The 18,121-nt window shown below is 45.4% G+C and overlaps 1 protein-coding gene across 1 annotated transcript in view; it reads left to right on the forward strand.

Annotated features, from left to right (window-relative positions):
* Positions 1–18,121, forward strand: part of LOC126165126 (uncharacterized) — a 204,140-nt gene that overhangs the window by 118,539 nt on the left and 67,480 nt on the right. The window lies entirely within an intron of this gene.

Below are 18,121 nucleotides of genomic sequence, written 5' to 3' on the forward strand. Positions count from 1 at the left end.
ACACGCTTACAGCAGAAAGACGACGTACAGAATGGCGCACCCACAGACTGCGTTGTCTTCTATATCTTTCACATCACTTGCAGCGCCATCTGTTGTTGAAAATTGTAACTACTGTAATTTCGAAAGTTCGTCCGCCTGAAAACGTACTGTTGTCCCAAGCATATTGCAACAAACGGTGTATTTCTATCGCTGCTCGTTTAGTTTTTATTGCCGTTTCAAATATACCGGTCATTTTTGAAACACCCTGTACTTGAGAGCTGTGTGTGTGTGTGTTATCCGACGGTTTTCTCCAATAAGATCATCAATCCGATTCCGGTAACTCTAGTCGTTTGCAGTACGCGGCCGCCTGCTCCGCACTCTGTCACACGCGTTGAAGTTAGCACCACCGTTTCCTTCGTTACGAGCGAGAACAACCCATCGTCACACATTACTGACACAACTTTCCTTCATCTATGGCTATCAATTGGAGACACGTTTTCTGCGGTTAGAGACGCGGTTACGTCACGCTGCTTCTGACGTGCTGGCATAGTTACGTTACACACAGCCATGTCACACATTACAATTAGACAGCGAAGAGGGAAAGTCCACTGAGTAATATGTATGACATGTAATACCTCAACCAATATCGAGAACAAAATAAAAAATCTCCGAGGCATTTCTTTACAGCACACCGTCGTATTTGTAACGTTCCCTGGCAAACTCACACTATTAATAAACTAAAATTTATTTGTACCATATACGCCGCTCTGAGCAATTTGTATATACTGTAATTATTTAACAAAAAATATTATTGAATTTTGTGTAAAAGACATTTGTTATTATTGTAATATTTTTTGTAGTAATATTCTGTCTGTATTTAGGATGGTAATATTTCTATATTCATTATGTGATTGCGAAATGTGTCAATATCTGCGATAACAGAGATGTGAAATTTAGCCAGAGGAAAATAATGTTATGAGATTACAAAGAAATGTTAATAGTCAGCAGTAGTATAAAAGCACCACGTACTATGTATTCTTTGGTCATCTCCGTGTAGAGCTGAATGCGAGAGGAAGCTGTGACGAAGCGTTTTATGAATGGGTAGACTTCTTTTGTCTGTATCTAGATTTAGCCGCCATTAGAGGAGAAATTACAAACTAATGTGAGTTGAATTATTGTTGGGTCTAAATATATCATAATTTATCAAAAGTGTGTATTATTAATGTAAATTAGCTTGCCCATGTCATCTATAATATTTATTTAAAGAATTTTCAGCATTTTTAGCGGTGTTGCTGGGCTGTACCGCGACCGATCGATTTGCAGCGGCGGCACATTTAAAAAATTGTTCCGCTAAAGAAAAATCAACCAAACCCGTAAATCGGGAACAGATAAAAATTATCAGTGAATGAAGAAAATGTTCTTCTTTTACAGTGATCCTGAGACTAATGAATTTTAAACTAATTATACATTTGTGCATTCGTAGGCGGATAGTTAATGTTGAAATTTAACAATTTTGGTTCTTTCAAATAACTTAAATGTATAGCGAAGTATGTTTTATCAGTGATAATTAAATGTCGGCTTGGCAATATTTAACCATTTTCTGCTAATACAGACAGTCTTGTGTTCCATAGCTAACGCCGGGAAAGAATTCAGTAAATATTTAAAAAAAAAACCACTGCATTTAGAAAATGTGTGCCAAGGCCGAATTATGTAAAGGATTTAATTCTCAACTAAATATTCTTAATCAGTTAATATGAGTTCACGTAATTTTTAAATGTACGTAATTCTTTTGAAAATGAATTTTTATTACCACACGTAAATAAGAGAAAGGTTCTACAACAAAGTTCGTACTTACAGAAGAAAGTTAAAGAAAGGCAAATTAATTAACTAAAAGCAAAAATTTAAAAAATGGTAACTGATTATTATTATTCTTTAATGAAAAATTTCATGCAATTTCATTAAATATTGAAGCCACTGAATGAGGGGTAGGCTGGTGAAAGAAATAGTGACACATTCATCTACATCCACATCCACATCTGCTTGATACTACGTGGGCTACATTAAGGTGTGTGACAGAGAGCTCATGGTGTACTGCTATAATTCTCCATCTACATCTACATCCATACTCCGCAATCCACCTGACGGTGTGTGGCGGAGGGTACCTTGAGTACCTCTATCGGTTCTCCCTTCTATTCCAATCTCGTATTGTTCGTGGAAAGAAGGACTGTCGGTATGCCTCTGTGTGGGCTCTAATCTCTCTGATTTTATCCTCATGGTGTCTTCGCGAGATATACGTAGGAGGGAGCAATATACTGCTTGACTCCTCGGTGAAGGTATGTTCTCGAAACTTCAACAAAAGTCCGTACCGAGTTACTGAGCGTCTCTCCTGCAGAGTCTTCCACTGGAGTTTATCTATCATCTCCGTAAGGCTTTCGCGATTACTAAATGATCCTGTAACGAAGCGCGCTGCTCTCCGTTGGATCTTCTCTATCTCTTCCATCAACCCCATATGGTACGGATCCCACACCGGTGAGCAGTATTCAAGCAGTGGGAGAACAAGTGTCCTCTAACCTACTTCCTTTACTTTCGGGCTGCATTTCCTTAGGATTCTTCCAATGAATCTGAGTCTGACATCTGCTATACCGACGACCAACTTTATATGATCATTCCATATTAAATCATTCCTAACGCCTACTCCCAGGTAATTGATGGAATTAACTGCTTGCAGTTGCTGACCTGCTATATTGTAGCTAAATGATAAAGGATCTTTCTTTCTATGTATTCGCAGCACAGGCGACAGGTGGCAGCACTGGCAATGGAGGGTATAAGGCGAGTCGGAGGGGGGAGGGACGCGGAAAACAGTGCAGTCGTTACCGTAATGCGGAAACGGAGGAATTTATACGACGTCCAAGCGTGCATGTTCATTGGCTTTCGGGCCAAGGGTGGAAGAATTTCGAAACGGCTAAGTTCTCGTGCCGCTGTGGTTGAAGTGTACGGTGCATGGCGAAATGGCGCTAACCAAAACCGGTGCAGAGGCAACTCTAGCGCACCACGGGCCGCAGATGACATGGGTGAACGGCGGCTGCAGAGATGTCCAAGGGCGAACGGACGTGCAACAATAGAGCAACTGACCGCCCATATGAACCAAGGGGCTGCCAGCAGTGTGTCCTCGACGACCGTTCAGCGAACGGTGCTGCGTATGGTCCTCTGCAGCAAGCACCTGGTTTATACACCTATGCTGACTGCTGCTCATCGGTGACGAAGGCAGAAATTTGTTGGCCAGTACGGCAACTGGACGTCCCCTGAGCAGCGGCAGCTGGCCTTGTCGGACGGACCACGTTGTATGCTCCGTCGGGCAGATGGTCGTTGGCGTGTACGGCCCTGCGACGACCGTCGTGACGGTCCAGGCCGGGGGAGGGAGCGTTACGGTCTAGAGCAGGGGCGGGCAGGAACCCTGCACGTGTGCGGTGCACTTGCACGCGTGCAGTTAACAGGTGTTCCGCGTGCACACAGGGGCAAGCTGGCCACCCGCTTATCTCCCATCCCCACCATACCTTCTGTCCGCTCCTTCCTCTGTAATGCGTTTAGTTTCCTAGCTTGCTTTATTGAGTGAATGAATAAGGTTAGTAGGAGTGCTTGAAAGAAATCATGGTTTGAAAGAGTACCTATTACCTACGATAAGTTTTATTTAATTATCACAGGTGGAGTTTACAATACGTTTAATATCTGGAACAAAATTTCTACATACAGACAAACACAAACAGTTACGTAAATTTTCATCACTGATGTTTGCTCTTAACCGAGACTTATTAACTCAGCAAATAGTTTTCCAGCTCTCGCTATATTAAGCGCAGTCTTATAACTTGCACATACCGCTGGGCTATTATTGTTGTCGTCCTGAAAACTTGAAAACAGTGCTCCATAAAATGTTAAATCAGTTAGATGAGAGACATGACGAGAGAAAGTCGCAGATCTCTCGTGACAACAGCAACTACGACAAATTCAAATAGCTCTGAGCACTATGGGACTTAACTGCTGTGGTCATCAGTCCCCTAGAACTTAGAACTACTTAAACCTAACTAACCTAAGGACATCACACACATCCATGCCCGAGGCAGGATTCGAACCTGCGACCATAGCGGTCGCGCGGTTCCAGACTGTAGTGCCTAGAACCGCTCGGCCACTCCGGCCGGCCAACTACGACAGATTCATCTGGTATCGCCAGATCACTCTTCTTAAGCTCAGTCAATTCCCCATCCGCTCAGAATCCGACAATAAATTCTACTCGTCCTTGTGAAATTTATTATAATGGCCTTCAATACTAAACTTCCGTTGACCAGCGAGAATACTGCCACATATTATACATTTCGAATTTTCACGTTTTTGCACAAAGAAAAAATGATTCTCCCATTACTTTTTAAAAGATAGCAAATCTCCACTTCTCCGTTTCTTGAAATACAACGTTCACTACATAGTGCTCGCTTCGCATCAATGTCCGCAGCTTAGCCTGGCACTACACTGCCGCAACCTGCCGGCTGCCGCCTGCACGCGAGCAGCACACGTGCAGCGCTGTGCGCTCATGAGCCGCGTGCAACGTTTGCCCGCCCCTGGTCTAGAGAATGTTTTCCTGGCACTGTGGATCGACAGAAGTATACATCTGTCCTCGGTCACCATGTCCATTACTACATGCGGTTTGTTTTTCGTCGACACGGTGACATCTACCAACAGGACAATGCAAAGTGTTACACAGCTCGCAGTGCATGTGCGTGGTTTGAAGAACACTAAGATGTGTTTACAGTACTCTCCTGACCAACAAAATTCCTGACTTAAACATAGTCGAGAACCTGTGGGACCACCTTGATCTTGCTGTTCGCGCCGTGCATCCTCGACCGAGAAACCTAGTACAAATGGCAACGGCTCCACATCTCCACACCTCTGTCGAGACCTTCCAGAACCTCTACGTCTCTGTTCCTGCACGTCCGGGCTGCAAAAGGTGGTGATTCAGGCTTCTGACAGATGGTCACGTTAATGTGACTGGGACGTGTACGACTGCGTCAACTTTAGCCGAGTCACGCCTGCAGTTTGTGGAGGACGAGAGTAGTGTTTAACGTCCCGTCGAGAACTAGGTCATTAGAGACGGAGAACGAGCTCGAATTAGGGAAGGATGGAGGAGGAAATCGGCCATGCCCTTTCAAAGGTACCATCCCGGCATTTGCGTGAAGCTATTTAGGGAAATCACGGAAAACCTAACTGAGGATGACCGCACGTGGGTTTGAACCGTCGTTCTCCCGAAAGCGAGTCCAATGTGCTGTAATATGTGTGTGTGTCTGCAAGAGTATTAGAGGTATTAAGATGGTATGGGAGCTTCACAAATCCAAATAATTTGCTACTTCCAATTTTCACACGAGCGGTGCACTACTATCAACTATCCTGCCGCAATTTTTATTTGTTATTCGTACCCCGGAATTTTTTTTTTTTTTTTTTTTTTTTTTTTTTTTTTTTTTTTTTTTTTTTTTTTTTTTTTGCTTTGAGTCCAGTCTCCAAATGGAGATCGAAATAACCTTTCGGGAGGTGAATGTAGACTTTCCTGGACTATACTACAGCTCCGAAGCTCTCGGATCTCCAGCCCGCTGGCAGTGCTGAGTGGCGTGACGCATGACGCAGCCCGACGTCAGTCTCTGCAAGTTTGTTCACCTCTACATACACCACTGCAACAAACATCGACTTAAATCTGCCTACTGTATACAGGTCTTGCTCTCCCTCTACATTTTCTATTCTCCACACTTCCCTCCACTACCAAATTGACGATTTCACCATTCCTCAGTATGTGTCCTATCAATCGATCCTTTCTTTTACTCAAGTCATGCCACAAATTTCAAATTCACCACTTCGATTCAGCACCTCCTCATTATTTATTCGATCTGCTCATCTAATCTACAATGCTCTTCCGTTACACCACATTTCAAAAGCTTCTATTCTCTTGTTGTCTCTACTGTTTATCATCCAAGTTTCCGTTCAGTGCTGCAGACTGAATAATGTCGTGGCAGGCTAGAGACATGTCACACTGCCTTGTCATTTCTGCTACAAAGGGCGTAAGTATTTTGCATAATACAGAGAGGCGACAAAAGTCATGGGATACCTCAACATATCGTGTCGGACCTCCTTTTTCCGGCGTAGTGTAGCATCTCGACGTGACATGGATTCAGTAAGTCGTTGGAAGGTTGGAAGTGCACTGCAGAAATATTGAGCCGTTGTCTCTACACTCGTCCAAAATTGCGAAAGTGTTGCAGATGAAGGACTTTGTGCACGAACTGACCTCACGATTATGTCCCATAAACGTTCTATGGGTTTGATGTCTGGCGAACTGGTCGAGCAAACCATTCTCTAGAATTGTCCAAAATGTTCTTCAAGTCAAACGCAAACAATTTTGACACGGTACATTGTCAGTCATAAAAATTCCATCGTTTTTTGGGAACATGACGTCCATGAATTACTGAAAATGGTCTCTATCTAACCGACCATCCGAAGGACCCAGTCCAATCCAGGTAAATACAGCTCACCCCACCATAGAACCAACACCAGCTTGCACAATGTCTTGTTGACAAGTTGGATCCACGGCTTCTGCCCCACACTCCATCTATGCCATCAGCTCTTCCCAACTGAAATCGGGAGTCATCTGACCGGGCCACGGTTTTCCAGCCACCTAGAGTCCAATCTATGTGGTCACGAGCCCAGGAGAAGCGCCGTAGGCGATGTCATGCTGTCAGCAAAGGAACCCACGTCGGTCGTCTGTTGCCATAGCCCATTAATGCCAAATTTCGCCGCACTGTCGTAACGAATACGTTCGTCGCACGTCCCAAATTGATTTGTGTTGCATGTCTGATAGCACTGACAACTTTACGAAAACATCACTGTCTCGTTCGTTAAAGGGCTCCGAAAAGGCTCAAAATCATGAAAAGTTCAATTTTTACTTTTTTGCGTTTTCTGAATCTGCAGACTATTACCTTTTAATAGATATATAATTTATTCAATTCCGAAGACTACAACTATTTTTAATTTTTTTTGAAATGTGTTCTACATGGGCGTGACCCACTGTGGCGCTGTTAAACTGCTGTCAAATGGTGTTATTATTAACGTCCGTGTTCATGAGGTACATTTTAGTGATGTGAGATAAAGTATGTGTTGTGGCTAACCTGTGATGGTTCAATATATATCGCTGGTGTGATTGTCGATTGTTTCATGTTTATTTACTCTGTCGTTATCTCGAAAATATTCGTAATTAATTCTGTTTCTTGAGTCTCTGTTTTGTTGAAGTATAATAATGAGTAAAAGTAAAGTTATTAGAAATTAGAAATCCAAAGTGTCGACGAAATGAAGAAGGCTGTTTGGGCTCTTTTTTTTTCATACTTCTTCAACCGATGAAAATCCCCAACATAGCTTGTGTCCCAAAGAAGAAGACAGTTGGTGTAAATATAACAAAGGATTGCTAACTGGTGAAGTGAACACTCATAAGCATAGTATGCCTCATGCAATAATGGAGGTGATAAAACCTATTTTCAGAGACTTAGCAGCACCTGAACTGTTGAAAAAGTGTATTCACGGAAAAACTCAAAACCCCAATGAAAGTGTAAATAGTGTTATATAGTCGAGAATCCCCAAGACTGTATTTGTTGGAATAGAAACACTTCACTTTGGTGTGTATGATGCTGTTGCGACTTTCAATGATGGCAACATTGTAAGGTACAAGGTATTTAGAAATATGGGAATGAAGATAGGTTCTAACATGGTACGAGCGATGCTTGCTTTAGACAAGGAACGCCTTCGGGCTGCAGACAGGGCTGTAAAGAGTCTAGAAATACAAGCAAGAGTAAACAGGAGGAGGAACAAGAGGAAGCTGGAGGAGGAGTTTGCAGAGGATGAAGATAATCCATCCTATGGACCTGGAATGCACTAAAAAGTTAATCCAATCTTTGTCGCTCGATTCCCAAAACTTTTATTTTCTCATACTAATTACATGTTTTCTAAGGGTCTTCCAAACATATTTGTTTCAAACTTTCAGTAAATGTTACACAGTACCTTCTGCATAATTTAACACAGCCTTTTTCCAAAAACCTGTATATTTTTGAATATATAAATAAAAAATTGCAAAAAAATGTTGTGAATTTTCATTACAATTGGAAAAAAATCATCTTTAATAACTGAACTAAAATTTTGTAAAATCCCTGTGTTAAGTTGTAGCCCATATTCCAATAAATAATCTGTAAAAAGTTCAACTTCCTACCTCAAATACTTTGTGAGGAAAGATGTAATTTATAAGCGTTATTTTAACATTGCAAGTATAGGGCGTTCCGGATCCCCTAAGTGAAGGCCGTCGGCCATTACGTTGTCCGTGATGAGAGGTGATACCTGAAATGTAGTATTCTCTGCACACTTTTGACGCTGTTGATCGCGGAACATTCAATTCCCTAACGATTTGCGAAATGGAATGTCCCACGAGTCTAGTTCCAACTTTCATACCGCGTTCAGGTACCCACCGTGCGGCCGTAATCACGTCGGAAACCTTTTCGTGTGAATCACCTGAGTACAGATGACAACTCCTGCAATGCACTGGCCTTTTACAACTTGGTACGCGGTACTACGGCCGTCAGTATACGTGCACGTCGCTATCCCCCGACTTTGTGGCACGAGTGTGCCCTTCCACAGCTGTCACCTCGACGACCGGGCTATGTTAGGCACGGTGTCTAGAGTGAGTGCCTGCTTTACAACAGCGCAGCCGTCGCCCCTTGCCGGCGGACACGCGGGCGGCAGGGGCCGACCGACGCCCGTCACGTCGTTACACAATGCCGCAGCGGGCGTCGTCGCCAGGCGACGCACGTCGCACGTCGCGCTCGGCAGACGCGTAAGAGGCGCGTTACGAGCGCTGGCGAAAGCAGGGGCACGGAACGTGCTACGGGGCCCGGCCGCTCCTCCTTCCGCGGCACTTTCACCGCCGCTCGACGCGTCGCGGCGTTTTGCGCCGGCGCGGCCCGGCGCGGCCGTCACGGGGACAGCCGCGTAGCACACGCGTCTGGCGGTCGGGCCGGTCGCTGCAGTGCTGCTCCTCGCCACAGATCATTCAGATGCAGCAGAGAAACTGAAAAATCCGTTACTCGAAAAGTAGCACAAATGCGCAGCAACAGAGATAATTGAAAATCTTCCTTTTGCCTTTTGATGTAAATACCGTGCAGCCACCACCATATTACTTGGGTGGCATATCTGATGGTAAAATGTGTGCAAGTCCTAGCAGAGATACCCTTTTACACACACACACACACACACACACACACACATATATATATATATATATATATATATATATATATATATATATATATATATACTCCTGGAAATTGAAATAAGAACACCGTGAATTCATTGTCCCAGGAAGGGGAAACTTTATTGACACATTCCTGGGGTCAGATACATCACATGATCACACTGACAGAACCACAGGCACATAGACACAGGCAACAGAGCATGCACAATGTCGGCACTAGTACAGTGTATATCCACCTTTCGCAGCAATGCAGGCTGCTATTCTCCCATGGAGACGATCGTAGAGATGCTGGATGTAGTCCTGTGGAACGGCTTGCCATACCATTTCCACCTGGCGCCTCAGTTGGACCAGCGTTCGTGCTGGACGTGCAGACTGCGTGAGACGACGCTTCATCCAGTCCCAAACATGCTCAATGGGGGACAGATCCGGAGATCTTGCTGGCCAGGGTAGTTGACTTACACCTTCTAGAGCACGTTGGGTGGCACGGGATACATGCGGACGTGCGTTGTCCTGTTGGAACAGCAAGTTCCCTTGCCGGTCTAGGAATGGTAGAACGATGGGTTCGATGACGGTTTGGATGTACCGTGCACTATTCAGTGTCCCCTCGACGATCACCAGTGGTGTACGGCCAGTGTAGGAGATCGCTCCCCACGCCATGATGCCGGGTGTTGGCCCTGTGTGCCTCGGTCGTATGCAGTCCTGATTGTGGCGCTCACCTGCACGGCGCCAAACACGCATACGACCATCATTGGCACCAAGGCAGAAGCGACTCTCATCGCTGAAGACGACACGTCTCCATTCGTCCCTCCATTCACGCCTGTCGCGACACCACTGGAGGCGGGCTGCACGATGTTGGGGCGTGAGCGGAAGACGGCCTAACGGTGAGCGGGACCGTAGGCCAGCTTCATGGAGACGGTTGCGAATGGTCCTCGCCGATACCCCAGGAGCAACAGTGTCCCTAATTTGCTGGGAAGTGGCGGTGCAGTCCCCTACGGCACTGCGTAGGATCCTACGGTCTTGGCGTGCATCCGTGCGTCGCTGCGGTCCGGTCCCAGGTCGACGGGCACGTGCACCTTCCGCCGACCACTGGCGACAACATCGATGTACTGTGGAGACCTCACGCCCCACGTGTTGAGCAATTCGGCGGTACGTCCACCCGGCCTCCCGCATGCCCACTATACGCCCTCGCTCAAAGTCCGTCAACTGCACATACGGTTCACGTCCACGCTGTCGCGGCATGCTGCCAGTGTTAAAGACTGCGATGGAGCTCCGTATGCCACGGCAAACTGGCTGACACTGACGGCGGCGGTGCACAAATGCTGCGCAGCTAGCGCCATTCGACGGCCAACACCGCGGTTCCTGGTGTGTCCGCTGTGCCGTGCGTGTGATCATTGCTTGTACAGCCCTCTCGCAGTGTCCGGAGCAAGTATGGTGGGTCTGACACACCGGTGTCAATGTGTTCTTTTTTCCATTTCCAGGAGTGTATATATATCAACCCCCTCCCCCTGCCTCATCCTCCTCCCACTCTCTCTTTCTACCTTCACCTCACCCTCTTCCATTTCCACCTGCCAAGTACCCCTCTACACTTTCCACCTGCCTCATGAATCCCCCTCCCTTCCTTCCCTCTCTCTGTCCATTTCCTCCCCCCTCCCCCCTCTGTCCATATCCTCCTCTATCCATCTCAACATGTCTCCAACAACACTCACTTGTACGTGTAGTCCCAATGGTGCATACAAGCCACTAAACAAAGCAGCTCGATAAATCAGGCTGATATTACTTCAACACACCTATCATGCAGGGCAGCCTACATGTCAGGACCTGGAAAAACCAGTTCTTGCCCCTGACAGGTAGGCTGCCCAGCAAAGCAGGTTGATTTGGCAGGCCGATTCTGCTCTCACACTGTATGCCTGTCATGCAGAGCAGCCTATATGTCAGTTCTGCAGGGCCAGGAAAAACACGTTTTTGCCTGTATTGCTGATCATTTTGCAGTCAGGAGGCTAACAACTCCAAAGTGATGATACTGATGAGGCGCACTGTTTCTGTTCCAAATTTGGTTGAAATCGATCTAGGGATATGGAAAGAGATCCTGGACATACATACAACCTGCTTTATAAATCAGACAGATAACTGATAGAGTCTAAAAGGACTACATATGCGAAACTTTAGTATGTTAAGAGGAGATAAAAAGATTCTAGTGTCAAAAAATGTCACAAGTGCACTATATCTTCTGCTAGAGGTCCATGTAGATTCTGATGCTAGGGCTAGTAATGTTCACAGATGCTGTTGGAATTGTTGTGTGATGGGCATTGTTTTGGAGTTGTTCCTGAAAACGTCGTCTGTTTATATTAATGCACATCTGGCATCAGCATGCTAATGATTGCCTAACATACTCACATCAACCAGGTGTTTCAAGAATAACGGCTGCAGCTTCAGCCAAACTGTCAACCATCTCTTTCGGAGTGTTTATTGGTGTCACATACATGAAACGCTTTATCTCCCCCCACTTCATATAATGAGGCTGGGAAAGTCTGGCAGCCCTTCCAAATCCAGCAACTGGGGAAAATATAGTTTTAATATTCTCTCATGCCGATGGTAGACTGTGGTGGGGCCCCATCATGCCTGAACAGTAATTGTTACCTGACTGCTAGCATGAGATTCTCCAACACATGAGCTAGTACTGGATGGTGAAAGATATGGAAATTTTCCCTACTGAGCAGAAAGAAACGCAGTACAATCAGCCACCATAGCCAAAAACAGCAGCCACCACATTTATGGTAAATCTTGGTTGATTGTGGAACACACACGTTGTCTTTAAATTTTCCAACTCCCAGACTAGGCTATCGTCACTGCTGAATATTCCTTTCCTTGGGAAGGGAGTATGTTAATAAACAAAAGAGACATATGGAAGTTAGGAATTTTTACAGTTGTTACAGATATTATTAGCAGAAGTCCACACTCTGGGTAAAGTCATCAGCTGATAGGACTTCTACTCGTACGTTCTGATACTTGAGTGAATGCGTACCCATCTCTTGCAGGAGGTTCCACAGATTGGCGATAGAGGTATTTAGTTCCTTGGTTATGGAATAGGTGACTAGTGCTGTGGTTGTTTTCAGTTGACTGTAAGACAGCATAGTCAGACTGAACAATTTGCACACTGCGAGGTCTAGCAGTTTTCCATCGGTCTGGTCTAAGCATCCTGTTTCATGAAGTGGCCATCAAGTTTTTGAAATGTAACATGATTTGGTAATCCTGTCCCTGGTAGCCTTGCTGCTCGACTGTTGCATTGTGCCTCCCCATAAATGAGATGCACGTCAGCTACCTCGTTTGGAGCGTAATCAGCCATCAATAGCCTGTAAACCTCAGTGGGAGGTTTCATGGAAACACTGCATAACATAAACATAGCATAACATAATATAATTGTTTATCCAGGGATGTGGAGACTGCTAGCAGACATAAACATTTGTCCTGCATAGCAGTAAGAATATTCCATTTTCAATGCAAAGCAGTCATAACAACTGTGAACATTGGCTTAACCAAAGTCCAGCAATAAATCATTCAAAGACTCCTAATGGGGAAACGGTGCTCCTGTGGTATATGAGTCAAATGACAAAAATGTTTCTTCTTATGTTCTCTAATAACTGTACAAATTTGTATACGTAGTTTATATATATATATATGAGGTGGTGTAGTGGGTGGAGCACCAGCTTCCATCCCTGGAGGGTCTGGTTTCAGTCCTGGGTAGATGCAGAGATGCTTCTTAGAAGAGTCCCTCCAGGACAGCCCAAAGTCCATTCATTCTGCTATCAAATGAGAGTGGGGATCATTCCACGGGTAAAAGGCAGCTGGAACGATGCACCACCTCCTGCTCCTAGTGCCATGGCGACGGAAGGCTGCACTCCAGCTGCACTCAAGCCAGTTTCCCACACACAGGCTTCTGCTACAGTATATAAGTCTGTGGCAGATGTCTGCAATTTCGTTTTCGCAGTGTGTAGCTGTAGTCATCCCAAACAAATACTGCTCGTCTGTATCGACGAAAAATACTGAATGGTTTTTAAAGAGGAATTTTACGTGCCCATTTGACAGAGTGGTTCCAAATTAGTCTAGTGAAATGTTCGTTTTACCGAAGTTTAATACAGTGGAACTGGAAGACTAGCCAGTGCTGCAGCAGCGGCAGCGCCGCGCAGGCCCCCATGATGACTGCTGCCCGATGCAGCAGCGCTGGTCAGTCGCTGCTGGAGCACTGGCTGTCGTTCGTGTCTTACTGTCCCTGTTAATACACGTCGGTAGCACGAATAGCGATATACACTAATCAAGGACTGCTCCGTCGAATGGTCACGTAAAATTACGCTTTAAAAATCATTTTGCTTGTAACGGGAAATAAACCGACGCTTTCTGTCGAAACTGGACGTCATGTTGAAAGACGTTTTGAGCAGTATTTGCCTGGCCTGACTACAGCTACACATTGCAAAAACTAAATCGCAAATATCTGCCGAAACACCAGAAAAAATGCGCCTGTCAACTCCTAGTGAGAACAGCCTATGTACAGGGTGTATGAAAAGATTGTAAGGGTATTACAGATAAATTGTCCTCAAAAATAGCTGTTAAGAAAAAATTGGATATGTTGCGCCGTTTTCCAGTTAATTAGCATTGCAGTTAGCCAATCAGGCCGTTGTGTGTGCAAATTGAGAGACGGTGTCGTCAAAAGTATTCTTCGCCTATCCTGTGAAGGTAACTGCAGTAATTGCTGCGAAGGCAGAACGTCCTTTTGATGGACATTAGATATCGCTTCTCTCATGTTAATCATAGATCATAGTGTACTGGGCTGACAAGACAGCCAGTCCACAGTGACGGGTAACCGAAGGCACGCGTACACAAACGCCGACTGGCGTGAAGTCTGGAACAGGATAAGTAATGAATGCTAATAAGAAAAGTACGTAGCTTGTATAATACTTATCTTTAATCCATCATTGTGGTACATCGCTCTTGACGATACAAATGAGACTTTAATTACAAGCACTGTAAGGCTAATGGCGCCTTGCTAGGCCGTAGTCATGGACTTAGCTGAAGGCTATTCTAACTGTCTCTCGGCAAATGAGAGAAAGACTTCGTCAGTGTAGTCGCTAGCAAAGTCGTCGTACAACTGGGGCGGGTGCTAGTCCGTCTTTCTAGACCTGCCATGTGGTGGCGCTAGGTCTGCAAGTACTGACAGTGGCGACACGCGGGTCCGACATGTACTAATGGACCGCGGCCGATTTAAAGCTACCACCTAGCAAGTGTGGTGTCTGGCGGTGACACCACACATAGTGTGATGGGAGCATGTCACACATTGCAGTATTGGCGGCTGCACTGGCAAAGTGTCTCTCCCCAGTCTCCTTTACACTCGTTGTAAACCCTCGCTCCAAGTTGAGGTACGTGGCCGGATGCACTGATATTGCGGATAAGCGAGTGCGCGTTGTGGTGCTGCATACTTTCCGAGGAGGGTTTTGTATTTATTCTATTGAATGTCTCGGTGCTCTGGTAACCACAGAAAGTTGCGTATTGCTGTAGCTCAGTAACCGTCTCCGCTATATTCTAATGATGTATGTTATTTCCCTTCCGTATGGTGAGGGTGTTGACGGGTGTTAGTCCACTTGCTCAACGGTCTCACGAATTAGAGTGCTTGTATGATGTCCACACTATTTGACGTCTTGTGGGATAGACAGAATGACCGTCCTGTTTGGAGGATAGGACACACGAAGGCTCTATCCACATATCGTTGAACAATTATTTTTGTTCCGTCTGCCAATATTTTAGTATTGCTTTAGTGTTCGCAAAGAGAGATTTTAAATGTTAAACCTGCCGATGCCGAATAAATACGTTGTACAGAGGTAGTAATTTAGCAAGCCGGCCGCGGTGGTCTAGCGGTTCTGGCGCTGCAGTGCGGATCCGCGGGACTGCTACGGTCGCAGGTTCGAATCCTGCCTCGGGCATGGGTGTGTGTGATGTCCTTTGGTTAGTTAGGTTTAAGTAGTTCTAAGTTCTAGGGGACTTATGACCTAAGATGTTGAGTCCCATAGTGCTCAGAGCCAGTAATTTCGCACGACACAAGCGCAGATTTGCTAACTCAAGTGATGGTTCAAATGGCTCTGAGCACTATGGGACTCAACTGCTGTGGTCATCAGTCCCCTAGAACTTAGAACTACGTAAACCTAACTAACCTAAGGACATCACACACATCCATGCCCGAGGCAGGATTCGAACTTGCGACCGTAGCGGTCGTGCAGTTCCAGACTGTAGCGCCTTTAACCGCTCGGCCACTCCGACCGGCTAACTCAAGTGAGCTGAAATTCCCGTGGTAGGGGAACTACAGGTTATCGTGAGCTAGGACAGGATATCTCGCAATATTCTTGTTAGTACTCTCTCTCGAGGGTACGTGACGTTCTCTCTAGATGAGAGGTAATGACTCGTTCATAACGCACATCTCTTCTTCTGGAATGAACATTGCGTCATTCTCGAGAAAAGGAACTGTGGACTGTTTGCCGCCCATTAGTGCCATTTTTCAGCATTTACTCTTCCATTATCAACATTATTCAATTATTACAGACGCTATGTTCGTTTCTTCTACGCCGCAGTTTACTATAGCATCTCTGTCTACCACTCCAGTTCGTAATTCACGGAGACGTTGTAAAGTAGCTATGTGAGTGTAGATTAGCGCAAGCGGACAGTGTTTTTCATCTTTGTCACGAGATGGGACAGAACTTCGGGCTGGTTGGTGAACAGACAGCAAGGGTGTTAACTGTTAAAGCGATAGAGGATTTGCCAACAACGGGGGTTGTAAGATGACTTCTACATCATTTGTTTAAGCAAATTATAAGCGCAGTAAAACGCTTTAAGCTAACGCTTCTACCGTCGATCGTCATACAACCTGTTTCACATTAAAATCCATGTCAATGAAAATGTCTGTAGTCACCTACGAATATCAAAACAGAGTACATTGGATATCTTTGTGCAGTATTCCTCCACCCTACCGGTTCCATTATATATACCAAGAAATAAAATTTCTTAATGGTTCCGAATCTTGCTGTTTGTTCTTTATATGCTGGAAACTGATACGTTTAACTAATTTGATACAAACAAACGGGACGGCTCGCATCACTAAGGCTAATCGGTGATCGACTGTTTCTCGATCTTGAACGACATCCTGACGCTGCGGCAAGTTCCTCCAGAGTGGACCAGCTCTGTTGCAGTGGACGTGGTGCCGCAGCTCTCCGCCGCGAGATGTGTCCCAGGTCCGACACAAAAGGAACGAGGATGGCGACTGAGTGTTGTGCCTACTTACCAGCAGAAGTTGGCAGTGTACACCTTCAATGTAACAACCATTTGATTCCACACACGTCTTCATTCATTTTTCCTACAAATCTTCGCCTGTCGTGCGAGACTAGTCTCCAGTAAACGGACCGAGAGAGGTGGCGCAGTGGTTACCACACTGGACTCGCATTCGGGAGGGCGACGGTTCGAACCCGCGTCCGGCCATCCTGATTTAGATTTTTCGTGATTTCCCTAAATCGACTCATGAAAATGCCGGGTTCGTTGCTTTGAAAGGGCACGGCCGACTTCCTTCCCCATCCTCCCGTAGTCCGATGGGACCGATGATCTCGCTCCTTCCCGCCCCCCCCCCCCCCCCCAAAAAAAAGAAACAACCAACCAATCGAATAAACGCCTCGTACGCTGCCGTTGATCTGACGGGTTTCCATTTAAATAATCACAGCGTGAGAACATCGTTCAAGATCGAAGAACGGCCGTTCGCTGGTACGCCACCTGACAACTAATCGACAGGACACGAGTCTATTGTCAGACACTTCAGACTGCCAAGTTTGGTTTTAAAGAAAATTAATATATGTTACTGGTTTCAATAGTTCGGAATCTTGTGGATCTTGTGGACATATTTCGCAGTTACGAATTACTGCGGTTAGATTGAGAAAATATCGTTCAGTTAACTACACTATTTTTCCTTTATCGTCAGATAGTATATTCTTCACATTTTGTATCAAAGTGCTTTTACTGATGTTATACTGGATTACCTCCAGCCAATGTAGCCGAAAGCACTGAAGCCCGGGAATGCAGTTGAGCTCTCGTCGAAGATAGCCTGTTCGAATCCTCGTGACAGAATGCACTTTCATCTCCAGTAATTGCCAGCAAAGTGGAGGAGCGCTGGAATGGTACCAGTGTTATACCTTAAGAACAAAACCTTTCTGCAAATGTTGTCCAGTTGTTTCTCTGGTGTCTGGTGCTTTGTGAGGACACGTTGAGTTCAGCCACTGCACTGGTGGTAGACTACGTCCCAGTGCTGGGTTTCACTCGCGCTGTCTAATCATCGTTGAGAAGTGAAGGAAAGGAAAGCAGTCCGAATCGAAAACCTGTTCCTTGACTTACCGAAGGCGCTCGATACAATTTCGCACTGCCCCTACTGAACAAAACACGAGCGTATGAAATATCAGACTAACTGAGTGATTGGGCTGAAGAGCTTTAAGCAGACAGAACACAGCATGCCATTCTGAACGAAGAGAAGTCTTTGGACGTAAAGTGACGCCGGGCGTGCCCTAGGGGAGCGCTATAGGACCTTTACTTTTCACACTGTGTGTGAGACACTTCAAGTAGTAGATGGGTTTTGCTATTTGGGAAGCAAAATAACTGACGATGGTCAAAGTAGGGTAGATATAAAATGCAGGCTGACAAAGGGCAAGAAAAGTGTTTCTGAATAAGCTAATATTGTTAACATCGAGTATAGATTTAAGTGTTAGGAAGTACTTTCTGAAACTATTTGTAGGAAGTGAAGCCAAGCATGGA

This window comes from Schistocerca cancellata, chromosome 1 (assembly GCF_023864275.1).
Source record: "Schistocerca cancellata isolate TAMUIC-IGC-003103 chromosome 1, iqSchCanc2.1, whole genome shotgun sequence".
Classification (NCBI taxonomy): domain Eukaryota; kingdom Metazoa; phylum Arthropoda; class Insecta; order Orthoptera; family Acrididae; genus Schistocerca; species Schistocerca cancellata.